Source organism: Amblyomma americanum, chromosome 10, assembly GCF_052857255.1.
Source record: "Amblyomma americanum isolate KBUSLIRL-KWMA chromosome 10, ASM5285725v1, whole genome shotgun sequence".
NCBI classification, from domain to species: domain Eukaryota; kingdom Metazoa; phylum Arthropoda; class Arachnida; order Ixodida; family Ixodidae; genus Amblyomma; species Amblyomma americanum.
Window position 1 is genome coordinate 38,973,294 of NC_135506.1, and position 13,158 is coordinate 38,986,451.

Consider the following 13,158-nt stretch of genomic DNA (forward strand, 5'->3'; position numbering starts at 1 on the left):
GGATTTCTCTGGTATTTTATTATAGGACAGTGCGGCTTAAAAAGAGGTACAAACACACTGTGACGCAGGTTAACGGGCCTACATCTAGCTGTGATAAATAGATCGTAGAAACCTATGAGGACATGGAATAAGCAATGAGCAAAGTAAAAACACAGAACACTGCACTAATGGGAGAATTGTACACTAATGCAGGGGACGAGCAGTCTGGAGACCAGGCAGTAGCCGACTATGGCTTAGGCTCTATGGGAATAGCAGGGAGGAGTTATTAGTCGAGAGAAACAATTTCGGATTATGAAAACCGAATACCTTCTTCCGGAAACGAGTAAACAACAAATTGACGTGGGAGAGCTCAATGGTAATGCTAAAATTCAAATAGACTTCATACTATGCACTCACTCTGACATCGTGCAGGATGTCGAAGTCCTCGGAAACGTACGTTGTAGCGACCGTTGGATGGTAAGGCATAGATTGAGACCCAGCTTGAAGAGGGAATGGAAGAAACTAGTGAAGTGGAAGCCCATAAATGAGTTACCGGTTAGAGAGAAATTAGAGGATTCAGGACCCATCGCAGTGGCGCCGTGGTTTGTGTGCTCGGCTACTGATCGGGTCACGGTGTAAGAGTAGGCTAGCTGAGCGAACGGCAAGGGAGAGGCGCCGCTCCGTGCAGGGAGGATAATGTAGTAGTTAGCCGGCAGTTCAAGAGAGGGCGCACCAAACTGTGGCCCGCTATAGGGAGTTTCCATGCACACTTGTGCCCATCATATTACCCGCGTTGCGGCTGTTACGCGCCTTTTCCCGTCCGGATATCGCTTTTGTGTGGGTCGTGTTTATTGCTGATGCACTGGTGACATGGGGAAGTGCTTCGTGCCGTTTTGTAAGACAGGCTACAAGTCTTGTGGGGAAAAGTTATCACTTTTCAAGCCACCGAACGACGACGCCAGGTTGGAGGCATGGAGAAGAGCAATCCCGCGCAAAGATCGCGTGCTGCAGCGGACGGACCGTGTGTGTGAGAAACATTTTGCTCATTATTTTATACTAAGAACGTGGCCCTCCGAAATAGATGGTCACGTTCTGATGTCAGGGAATAGAAGAGCCGGCCTAACAAAGGACGCTGTGCCTTCAATTTTCGAAGGAGCACCGAGTTACCTTTCCAAGAAGATCACGGAGTCTCCGGAAAAGAGTGAAGCGGATAGAGAAACCTGCGGCAACTTCTGTGCGTCCCCCGAATTACACCAGCATATCTGAGGGCTCATCACATGGTGCGGAAGTGTCCAAGACCGCAGCCACAAGCCACGAAGAGGAAAACAGCGATGGCCTGAAGCTCTAAACCACTCTTCATTCGACGACTTATTCGACTTCGCAGCGAACATGTGCTTACCAAGGTCATTGTGGGCAGTACATCGGATCGATGAAGAGGGGACCAAAGACGTTCTGGTCATTGATGCTCGCATAATGTACGGTGACGGAAGCTGCTGTATATTTAATAAGAAGTCTTTGCACGTAAACTCAGATATGGCGGTCCAAGCCTACATTTTCGACAAGACAGTCGACTGCACAGCAATAGGAATCAGCCCGTCTGTCTCAACAACATCTGATCTTGAGAGCATGGTAAGAACGTTTGACAATGCGAACGTTTGCTGCGGCGAACCAAGTTTAAAAAGCTTTCCGTCTGTGCCAGAATGTGATTATGTGGTCAACGAAAAAAAGTGGAGGCATAACAAATGCCCGTTATTATCGCCTGCAGGTGGCATATGTCGGTTATGCAGTGGCCTCCACAAAACATTGCAATTGCATGCTGATCGCCAAATGGCAAGGGCAAAACAGAAAGTACCGCTTCAACGGATCAGGCTTTCTGCTGTGAGGAAAGGTGTACCGTCTGCCCAACTTGAAAGAATCAACGCATTGCGCCATGCAAAAGCCACTGAACTGCGGTCTCGAGCACGACTTTTAGCACGAAACAAATTGCTTATGAATCAGCTGAAAAACTGTGAGCAAGAATTCGCAAAAGTGAAAGAGGAAGGGCTCGCAGAGAAGCTAGAAAGTGTTGATTTACCTGCAGCACAGTTGCTTCTTGTAAAGGAGTGCATTGCTGCAGCTAAATGCACGACGAGGCAGAACATATGGTACACTGACGACTCGCTGCTGCTGTGCCTTTTGCTAAACATCCGAAGCACTGCGACATACTCTTTTCTGCGCAGCAATGCCATATTACCTCTGCCATGCGTTTCCACTATCAGGAAGTACATCAGCTTAGTGGGGCTGAAGTGTGGTTTTGACGAAGCGTTTTTTAAGGCCCTTAAAATGAAAGTTTCCCCGAAAGCAGCATTTCAACGAAGAGGGATCCTCATTCTTGACGAGATTCAAGTCAGAAAGGAGATCACGGTGAACTCACGAACAATGACATATGCCGGGCTTGTTGACTTCGGTGAGAAGAACAGCCAAACCAGTGAGCCGGCTGATCACGGGCTCGTTTTCGCCTTCGCACCGTTCGGAGAAAAATACTTGCAGCCAGTGGCTGTGTTTGCCTCCAAGGGACCTACGAAAGGGACGCTCCTAGCACAGCTACTGCTTCAGAGCATTGTACACTTAGAAGAAGCGGGCCTTTTAGTTGGTGGTGTTGTTTGTGATGGCGCCTCTACTAATAGAGCAATGTGGAGACAGCTTGGAATCAGCGGTGCTCTGGGGCATGTTGTAAATGCCTTTGATCATCCACTGGATACATCGCGAAAGGTGCATGTCTTCGCAGACGCACCTCATCTCTTCAAGTGCATACGCAATCGTCTGTATGAGAAAAAAGTGTTCAAGAAAGGCGGAAAGTTCACTAAATGGTCTTGCTACGACGCCCTGTTTGTAGCAGACACCAAAAACGCAACTGAGCTGAGAGTATGCCCAAAATTGACGTACAACCATGTTAATCCTTCCAACATGCTTAAAATGAGAGTGAAATTGGCAAACCAAATTTTCAGCAATTCCGTAGCAAAAGGAACTTTGTTTTACGAACGTAGAGGAGCACCTCGGCTGTTTAATGTCAAACCGACCGTTGAGTTCACAATCTTTATGAACAACTTATTTGATGCCCTGAACCGGCGCTTTCCAGGAGAAGGTCTGACTCTAGGCTGCAATGATCTTAAAGTTATTGAGAGTGCCTCTGATTGGCTTGACGAATGGGAGGAAGAAATTGCAAAAGGAGAAATTCCTCAAGATCTCTTCCTAAGCCGGTCAACTGCGGAAGGGTTAAGGGTGACGCTCAAATTTGATCGTGAGCTGTCAATCTACCTGTTGAAAAAGTGCGATTTCAGGTATGTGCTGACCGGAAAAATGGATCAAGACCCGTTGGAATGTTTTTTTGGTGTTATTCGACAAGCGGGTGGCCAAAACGAACATCCAAGTTTCCCAACGTTCTTGCAACTATACCGTATGCTGTCGTTTTACTCCCTCCTGAAGCCACCGCGGTTTGGTAACTGTTCAGCTTCCGAGAAAGAACAGTACGGCTTTGTGACATTGGCTGACTTTAAGAACGCATATAACAGCTCAGCATCGTAGGAACTTAACAAGCTGGACCAGCTGAAAGAGCGGCTCGACGGCCTAATCGATGAAGGGAGCTGGGAGTGCGATTAAGTGTTTGTGTGTGATGATAACAATGCAAGTGTTGTTGAGTGTAGAATTTATTATGTTACAGGGTTTGTATCCAGGAAAATTTTCAATCAGACCTCCTGCACTACGTGCAAGAAAGCACTGGAGGGTCAGAAAGGCTTGTCAAAGGTGCCCGAAGCTGAGCTCGTTAATTACAAAACAATTGGCAGACTCACGCACCCTAACGTGCACCTCTATCAGCTTTTTATGGAAGCTTAAAATTTTTTCTCTAAATACGCGAATCTGGGAGATGCCTACGATAAAACAATTGATGCTGTACTAGAGAACTTAACTTTCACTTTCCCTTGTACTATCCACAGGGAGGACATTCTCGCCAAGCTACTCCATTATTATATAAGCCTTCGTATGCGTCAGTACTGCCGTCAGTTGAAACGCAAGCACGTTGAAAAAAGCCAGGACTTGCGTAAAATGTCCAAACTTGGGTGACCACAAGCAGCCGAGCTGAGTATACTGTTTGTTATTTTGATTGCATACACAACAGAGGAATTTAGGTGTTCCGTGCGTAATCCAGTTTTGCAGTGACTAATTTTTGCTTCATGTGTGAAATAAACACATAAGGTTCTACCTGGGTTTTAAATTTTTTGTGGGCTACGGAAAACACCCACTTTCATCCTCACAGTAATCGCATGCAGTTCTCGCGTAACAGAACTACGGCATGCGTTCAGCCGCTTTCACACACAGACGATGATTCACAGTAATACAAACGTCTAAAAAATCTGCTGATGACCGCAAGTTTTTTTGGAGCTGCATACGGAGACGCAGTGCTAAAGCCACGAACGGCGCCGCTACGGGCACAAGTTGGAAGCGCCATCTGACGAGCGAGAAGGCTGGCGGCGGCGTTCGCTCACCTAAGCTATGTCTTTCACCGTGGATCGGGTGTACATGGGTTTAATCCGGAACGCGGCGGCTGCATTTCGAGGCAGGCGAAACGCAAAAGGTGCCCGTGTTCTGTGCAATGTCAGCGCACGCTAAAGATACCTAGGTGGTCGAAATTATTCAAGAGCCCTAAACTAGGGCATCTCTTCCCCTTACTGCCTCTGTATCCCTTGCCTTAAGCCGCGGTTCAAGTGTCCACCAAAGATGTGAGGCATACTCTGCCATTTCCTGCCCTCAAAAACCAATTTTAAATGTTTTAATCCAGGATAACGCTGCCGAACAGATGTTCGGCTTCAAATCAGCCCCGCGACTTAACTGTTTAAGCAAGGAAAGATGGGTTTCTTGTTCATAGGGGGGGGGGGGGGGTAAAGTCCCAAACCTCGGGCTATAAGGACACCGTTGTGAATGGCTTTAGAAATTTTGAGCACCCGGGGTTCATTAATGTGCACTGACATCGCACCGTACACGGGCCTCTAGAATTTCGCCTCCATGGATATTCGACATCACGGAGCTTCCATCAGAAAAGCCCAGCAGAAGTAGGCAGTAGGTTGGTACGGCATGATACCGACAACCTATCACAGCAGGCGAAATATAAAACGTGAAAGCATGAGGGCGTCTAACTCCATAGACAAGGCAGAGAGGAAACTAGGCACAAACAAAAAGGTGATGTATACGCTAAGAGACAAAGGTGTACCTAAACGTATGCAGTAGCCAACAGTGGAGGAAAAATCGGAGGTGCAAAATTTAAAATTGGTTTTTGAGCGAAGAAAATGGCGCAGAAACTGTATCGCATATCTCGGTGAACACCCGAACTCCGCCGTAAAGAAAGGGCTAAAGGAGGGAGTGAAAGTAGAAAGGAAGAAAGGTTCCGTAGTGGAGGTCTCCGGAATAATTTCAAACGCTTGAATGTCTTGAACGTGGACATACACCGAACAGCACACTGCAGCGTTCTGCGTTTCGCATGAATCAAAACGTGGTCGCCGCAGTTGGGTTAGAATTTGGTTGCTCCGGCTCAGTGCGCTATTTTAATTATACTGTGTATGAAGTAGTGCGACACTAGACCAGATGCAAGAAAGAACGTCTTTTATAAACGAGACAAGTGAAAATTGAAAATTTTAAACATTTTTGCCCACCCTCTTATCTAAGGTTCTTACATGCTGCGAATGCAAATGCACCCTTTGCTTTAAACATAAAGGTCTTTGACCTCTATTCATATAATCTAAAGGAATGTTTCTTTAATGCTTTTACCTTCAGGCCCTTTAACCTAAATAACTTTACATGGAAGACGTTCCATTGAAAGCCTTCACCGTAAACGCCTTTAACCTGAAGCAATTTTAGCTAAAGGCTTTTGCCCCTAAAATCCTTTATTCTGAAGGAATTTGCCCCGAAAGCCTGCCAGGTGTCAGTCATAATCTAATGGGCAGATGGGCCGCCTGCCACAAAGCAGGCTTCAGGGCCATACGTACTTATGCATGCCCGAAATTAAAACGCGCACAGTATTGCTACCACAATAAAAAAGATTGGCAGAAGAGGGAGAAAAGGATTTAGAGATCCACTTGCCAAATAGGGGACGCCAACGTAGTGCTTCGTCGTGCACAACGACAGTTCCGACGAATTTTCCAATGCCTTACAACAACAGCGAAATTTTCTGCAACTTCCATAAATACATGTGATCTGCGAACTACGAGCGCATGCGGTAAAAGCAGCGGGACCTCCTCATGGCACGAGAAAGCACAGCTACACCAACGAGCGTTGAATGTCGGGCAACCAGCAGGCGAGCTTTCTATGTCTACGAGAAACGTTCCCAGGGCGTCCGCCGCTGGACCCGAGGGCAGTGCCGCGAAATAATTGAGAAGCAACGCGAGGTGCTATTATGCTGCGGTAGAGCTACCGAGCATGTTCTACGCGGCGCCGCTTTAACTAAGCGTTTTCAAGCAATTCCCGCGTCTTAGAATGTGACATATTTAAACCGAAGCTATCACTGTGCCAAAGAGGCATTTGACCAAGAGTGCCGCCGACTGGGGCGCCTGGATGCCATGGTCACGATATATGGAGGCAGAAGCCACTGTTCAGTCTCATTTCATTTTAGGCGGAAGGATTCCGAACATCACTCAAGCGCCGCAGCAATAATGCATGGTCTCATTTCCAACAGCACAAAAATAATGCGGGTATGCCATTACGGCTGCCGATTTGGAGGCGCAGCATCACCAGAAAGGCCCAAAAATGGCGCTGGGCGTCGAGAGAATCTAGCCTAGTCACGCAAGCAAGCATGTTGACTCGGTTCGCCAGCCCTGAGACAGTGCCTCGCGCTACGGACTACGCAGCTCTGCAATCGTAAGGTAGAAGCATTTAAAGTCATGAGATGGAAGACAAACCGGCGCTAATACTGTTAAGTAATCGTTATATGCATATTCACTGAGCTGCCATGCCTCTGAGATAATTGAGATGCTTCGAGAATGGCGAGGCACAGTAGTGTTTACTCGAGCGAGGGTGAAATTCTGTGCCTTCCGAATCGGCCTGTCGCAGCCGATTTGATCGGGCGCGAATGCCGCAGAAGTGGCCAGCAAAGAAACCAGCAGGTTTGTTGCTCACGCAACTACTCACGGTGTCAGCACAGGCACAGGCGTCGACCCTGGTGGGACGTGGACGGGTCCGGGGGCTGGGAGGCTCGGCCGGCAGGATGAGGGACAGGTCCGCGCTATGAGATCGTCAGATAGGGCCTGGCGCAGATCGACTGCGAAAGCGAAAAACGCGTCTGAACGAAGCGAGGGCTACGACCGTTCTGGAGGCTCGGCCGGCTCGGCGGTTCTCGTGGAGCTCGTTGCACGCAGCGCGTTTCACGCGCGGCGCCGCCCCTGGCTTCGATGGCAGCGAATGAACAATGTTGATGAAAATTTGATTGAGATTTCAGGATTCAGATTCAAGGAAGAAGAAGAACATATGTACCTAGCTCTGTGGTTTGTCTCAAGGCGTAGTCATAATCACGCGCATAATTCCGGTGTAGTGGTCGCGAGCTGCTCATACTAGGATAGAAACTATCTTACAGAGACAGCGACCAGCTCATTGAATCTCTTCCGAGAAGAAACGTTTTTTGCCATGACTCCTCTCACTTTTCCTAATGGGAAGTAAGGCGCGTTCGCTTTACTTTAATCAATATTCTGGTGGCTGTTTGCTGTATTATTACAACAGCTGTCGTCCTAACGTGATAGGTATTAATGAGCGCAGGACGGTAACAAAATAACATAATTCTCTTTTTTCCTTAGTTATTTTAGAGGACATAGATCTCAACTTTTGTCGGATCGCAGACCAACCGTTTTGCAACGGAACTCTGTTAGCACTGGCCGTAAGGGCGTCAAGGAATACTGTACGCGGCTTCTGACCATCACCGGGTTTTACACAGCTTCACTTATTAGGCAAGGTGAGAAAAAAAAAACGTAGGGACGTTCTTAACGACTTTCTTAAATTAAATGCGATATCATTTCGAATTTACTTCGCACCCAAAAGGTCCGAAAACCTCTAAAAATTGGGTAGGCCGACTTATTGGTAGATTAGAAAGGAGTAGAATAATTGTTAGATGAGAGGGGAATTGGAAAAAAGTACATTGTTGATTAACGTGGATTACTGTGTATTGGTGGGTGAATTCAAGCGAGTTCCTGGCGATTAGTTAGTAGACTAAGGGGAGTTACTGAGTCCATTTAGTATAACTCTTTATATAAGTATGGTGCCTTCTGATAATCCAACGGAAGGTACTCGTATAATTCTTGTTCTCATGTTTCAAATTTTAAGTGCTGATGAGGACGCGAACCTCTCCGCCAGTCAGAGAATTCAGTGAACAGTGCCAGTGAATAACCTACATCCTCTCGCATTTATGAAGCATTTCTCGGCATTCAGTGGCAATCAGTGCCGAAACAAACGTCTAAAATTTTCTTCATTGTTTTTGATACCGACAGCCTTAACGCTGCAGTAACTAAAATTTAAATTTTTCTGTGTGTATTGAAGTTAGTCCCCATCTCTTATTTTTAATGCAAACCTGGGGAAGCTCCTGCGCGCATGTCAAAGACAGCGTGTTTTCCTCCCCAGAACTCTTTTATACTGTTTAATCTAGGTCTGTCTCTTATTCACCAGCTACTCAATGGGAGTATATTGCACTACAGTACTAGAAACTATCTAGATAAAGGACAGTTTCTATGTTCGTGACCTCTGGTCCGCCGGTATTCCCTAGGCGTTGTAATATTATAAGCGCGAACAAAACCCAGCTAGAACACGTGGTCGGCATTATAGGTAATTTAATGGGCTTGCATTTGACGGCTTCTAATGTCACTTCTTTTTTTATTTGCATTTATTTCACTTTGAAACTAAGTTAATTCAACAAGTCCGAACTTCCTGGTGTCATTGAAAACTTCATTCATCTGGTGTACTAAATTAACAACTGTGCTAAATTTCTAGTTCCATAGTAGTGGAGGGCTCCGCAATAATTTCGACCACCTGAGGATCTTTAACGTGCACTGATATCGCACAGCACACAGGCGCCTTAGCGTTTTGCCTCCATTAGAACGCAGCCGCCGCGGTCACCATGTCAGCCAACTGCCTTTTTGTGATGCGCGCGCATTACAGAGTGTTGGCATTGGAAAGCAAGCCATTGCTCGCTGAGCAGAGACAAACTTTTATGACCTGCAGATTACTGTTAGAAGCTATACCGCGCTCTTATTTGCATTGATTTAATTCACCTGTTTACTGCATTTCTTCACGCCTTCACAGCGCGATTAAGGTGGCCTCCAGTTCGTAGGAGTTGCCACGATTTTTATATCTTCATACGATGATTCGCTGCCGTGCAACTCATCATGACGCTAGACTCTTCTGATTCCGAATATCACAATTCTACACGTCTTTTCTTTGCAGTCTCCTGTGACTTACAATTAATTTAAATCCTACCTGCCATGGCAATAATGTTTGCTCACAATTTTATTCGGCAGGCTATGTTGACGTCAAAAGGCCGCATGACAGACCACCTGCCTCACGGGTTAGAGAAATGAAAATTGGGTTTCAATTACAGGAAGTGGCGCAGCAATTGTCTCACACATTACGGTATAGACCGGAACCGCGTCCTAAGGGAATGGAGGAAGGTTAGATTGAAAGAAGACAGCGATAAAGATGTGCCGTAGACTCAGTGGAAGCTTCCAGTTACATTAAGGTGCCGTAGTGGAGTGCTCCGGAATAATTTCGACCACACGAGAATCTTTAACGTGCACTGACGACGCAAAGCACACCGGCGCTTATTGCATTTCGCCTCCATCGAAACGCAGCCTCCAGGGTCGGGATCGCATCCGGGTTCTCCGGCTTAGTAGCCGAGTGCCCTAACCGCTGAGTCAACGCGGCGGCTCCATCGGTTGCTCCTCTGGGCGATTTTTTGTCCATTTGTCGCTTACGACCATCGACGCCAACGATAACGCCGGTTTTTCTGGACGTGCGGTCTTTACGCTTTCCATTTAACACAACGCTGTCCTCCATCTCCTAAGGCGTCTGGAATCCCTTCCCGACTTCCAGCGGTTTATGCCGACAGGCCGGAAGCTGTGGTCTCGACTAGCTGCGACGATCTGCTGCAAGGCCTCAGAGACGGCTCCTGAGCTGCAGGTGACGTAGCCAACGGCAGCTAAACCTCACGGCGGGCGGGTTGTGCCGTGGCAACTGTCAAACAGGCGCGGTTAGAAGGCGCGACCACTGCTTATTGAAAGACGCCTCTCACAACAGCGATGGCGAAGGGGCCACCGCTTGTGGGAGCCACGGCATTCCGGGCCCCGACCGTGCATCATGCTGGAGCCAAACCCGGCCGCCGCCTTCATTGAGCGCATCCAAGCATACATAGTGCCTTTCATGAATGACTCCTCTAGGGGCCCAATCTGCACCTCCGGGCTCCCTCATGACCATGATGTCAAGGCTCATAGGGCTCCGCTAAGCACTGGTGGTTCCATGCCTTGGGTACGGAGCGAAGTCTTCCTAGGCTTGGGGGATACAAATGACACAGAGGTCGCGGACTTCAGCCACCGTTTAGAAATCGTGTGTGTTACTACTGCCGCGTCCGAGCGCATCGCGTTTTTTCCGAGGCGTTGAATACACCGGCTTCACATCTGTGGGGACCTGCCCTGCAGCCCCCTGAGTTTGCTTTCCCGCGAGGCACCGTGCAGCGGCGGTCTCGCCTCGAGGCTGAGCGGAATCCCTTTTCAGTTACATTAACTGGCAAGAGAGGGCGCCAGCGTCGCTGCGCGGAAGACTGCTGAAGCCTGCCCGCGGGAGATGGGGTCTCTTGGGCCGGGATAATCACCCTTGGCGGACGCGTCGCTCGGGGCTCCGCTCTTCGCCGACGGGGCGAAGAAGCGACGGGGAGACAGGCTCCCGTACTCGTCCCGTCCGGCCTGCGGAGATTATATCCCTTGCCCTAGCGCGGGCGAACATTCGCTCGGAACCTTGCTGGTGAGTCGGACGTCCTTGATTCATTAGCGTACCTTGTTGCTAGCTGGCGTTATTGTTTCTGTAGCAATAAATGCCTGTTTGTGTCAGCCAATGTGTCGTTCCTTTGTTCCCCCAGAGCAAGGCCCGCCGTGGTCGGCGTGCGCTCGGTAGCGTACGCGATCACGGGGTCGGGTCCGGGCGGCTTTGAACCGTGTCAGCCGCGATTGAGTGGGGAGAAAGTACTTATCTCCCCATGTCAACCCCACATCTGGCGCCCAACGTGGGGCCTGCTCTTGGAACATTGGACGACTGTCGGTTCGGTTCGAGGAACGCTCTTTGTCCGGACTTGACAAGTGCTAGGCCTAGAGTGAACTTTGATCGCTAGGACCTGCGGCATGCTTTCTTGAGTGCGAGGTGTATTGCGCTGCAGCATGTTTGAACTTTTCGACATGCTCAGCACATTTTTTTTCCCTGGAGTTTCTTCGTGACAATGACTTGGTCCGCATCGAGGGAGTTCGAGGCCTAGCGCCCGCGGAGTCGCCGAGCCCGAAGCGAGTGAGTACGGAAGCCGCGTGGGTGGTCCGAGTTTCTGTATATATTTTCTCTACTATCTCTTTTTCGACTCTGGGAGTCGCGGCTCCGGGAGCCGGGTGGCCTGGGGCCACGGGTGCCGCTACGAGCTCGCTGGTATTGCAGCTCGGCACCGGGCGCTCCGACACCGTCCGATACGGTGGGCGCCGACCGCTCAGAAGCTGCTTTGTGCAGTGAGCGGGGTAGGACCACCCCACAAAGCTGATGTCTCCTCGCGGCTGCGCGCACAAAACCCGTTTCGGGCCTTTGTTGTGGTCACGGTCGTTGTCGGAGTGGTCGTTAGGCCTGAGGCTTTTCGGAGCTGCCTGCACCACATTAAAAGAGACATGACCACCGGACCGTGACGTTGAGAGGGGGCGCACTTTGCTGCCCGTCCGTTTTTTTTGTAACCTCGCACGAACTGAGCAGTCTCGTTCAACTCAAGAAAGGGCTTTGTTCACTCGAACTTTGCGTTTGCACAGCCGCCGACACGTTTTGCTAGCAAGTTAGGCATTGTGCCACGAGGCCCTTGCGGATGCCGTTTCCCCTCCCGTGACCTACGTTAAAGGCACGCCGAGAGCGTTTCGACAATTTTGCAGATCCGGTGGAGCCACCCAGGCTTGCTGACCGGTGCACATCGTCTCGCTGCCACCTGCTGCGACGGAGCGGCCTGTATCCTGTTCGCCGCATCCATCCGGGGCAGCTGTGGCGAGACCAGTCAGCAGTCACCTCCGGCTGCTGCTGCCCTGGCGACTACTGCAGGATCCTGGACTGCAGTTTTCCCACCGGCCTTCGATTCGCGGGCCTGCGGACACGGTAGTCCGCGGGCCATACGAGTCGTCCCAGCGGAGACCTTCACGCCGCCTTCGGAATACCGCGGAAGTCTGCGTGGACGCTGTCGGCGTGACCTCCGCTGCAAGACGTGCCTCAAAGACATGAAGACCAGGAGACTCCTCCATAGCATGTACTTTCAGGCGCGTGGGTCTATTTAAGGTTGGGGGGATGTGGGGACCTGCCCTGCAGCCCCCTGAGTTTGCTTTCCCGCGAGGCACCGTGCAGCGGCGGTCTCGCCTCGAGGCTGAGCGGAATCCCTTTTCAGTTACATTAACTGGCAAGAGAGGGCGCCAGCGTCGCTGCGCGGAAGACTGCTGAAGCCTGCCCGCGGGAGATGGGGTCTCTTGGGCTGGGATGATCGCCGCGATCGGACGCGTCGCTCGCGGCTCCGCTCTTCGCCGGCGGGGCGAAGAAGCGACGGGGAGACAGGCTCCCGTACTCGTCCCGTCCGGCCTGCGGAGTTTATATCCCTTGCCCTAGCGCGGGCGAACATTCGCTCGGAACCTTGCTGGTGAGTCGGACGTCCTCGATTCATTAGCGTACCTTGTTGCTAGCTGGCGTTATTGTTTCTGTAGCAATAAATGCCTGTTTGTGTCAGCCAATGTGTCGTTCCTTTGTTCCCCCAGAGCAAGGCCCGCCGTGGTCGGCGAGCGCTCGGTAGCGTACGCGATCACGGGGTGGGGTCCGGGCGGCTTTGAACCGTGTCAGCCGCGATTGTGTGGGGAGAACGTACTTATCTCCCCATGTCAACCCCACACATCACGCCATTGCAAGAAG

General features: G+C 50.0%; 1 long non-coding RNA gene and 1 pseudogene across 1 annotated transcript in view; one reads left to right on the forward strand and one right to left on the reverse strand.

The window, feature by feature from the left end:
* Positions 1-13,158, reverse strand: part of LOC144106170 (uncharacterized) — a 45,360-nt gene that overhangs the window by 17,125 nt on the left and 15,077 nt on the right. Inside the window, exon 2 of the long non-coding RNA XR_013308924.1 lies at positions 7,135-7,264. This is a non-coding gene — a long non-coding RNA (uncharacterized LOC144106170). The remainder of the gene's footprint in view (positions 1-7,134; positions 7,265-13,158) is intronic.
* Positions 1,369-4,080, forward strand: LOC144107227 (uncharacterized; annotated as a pseudogene).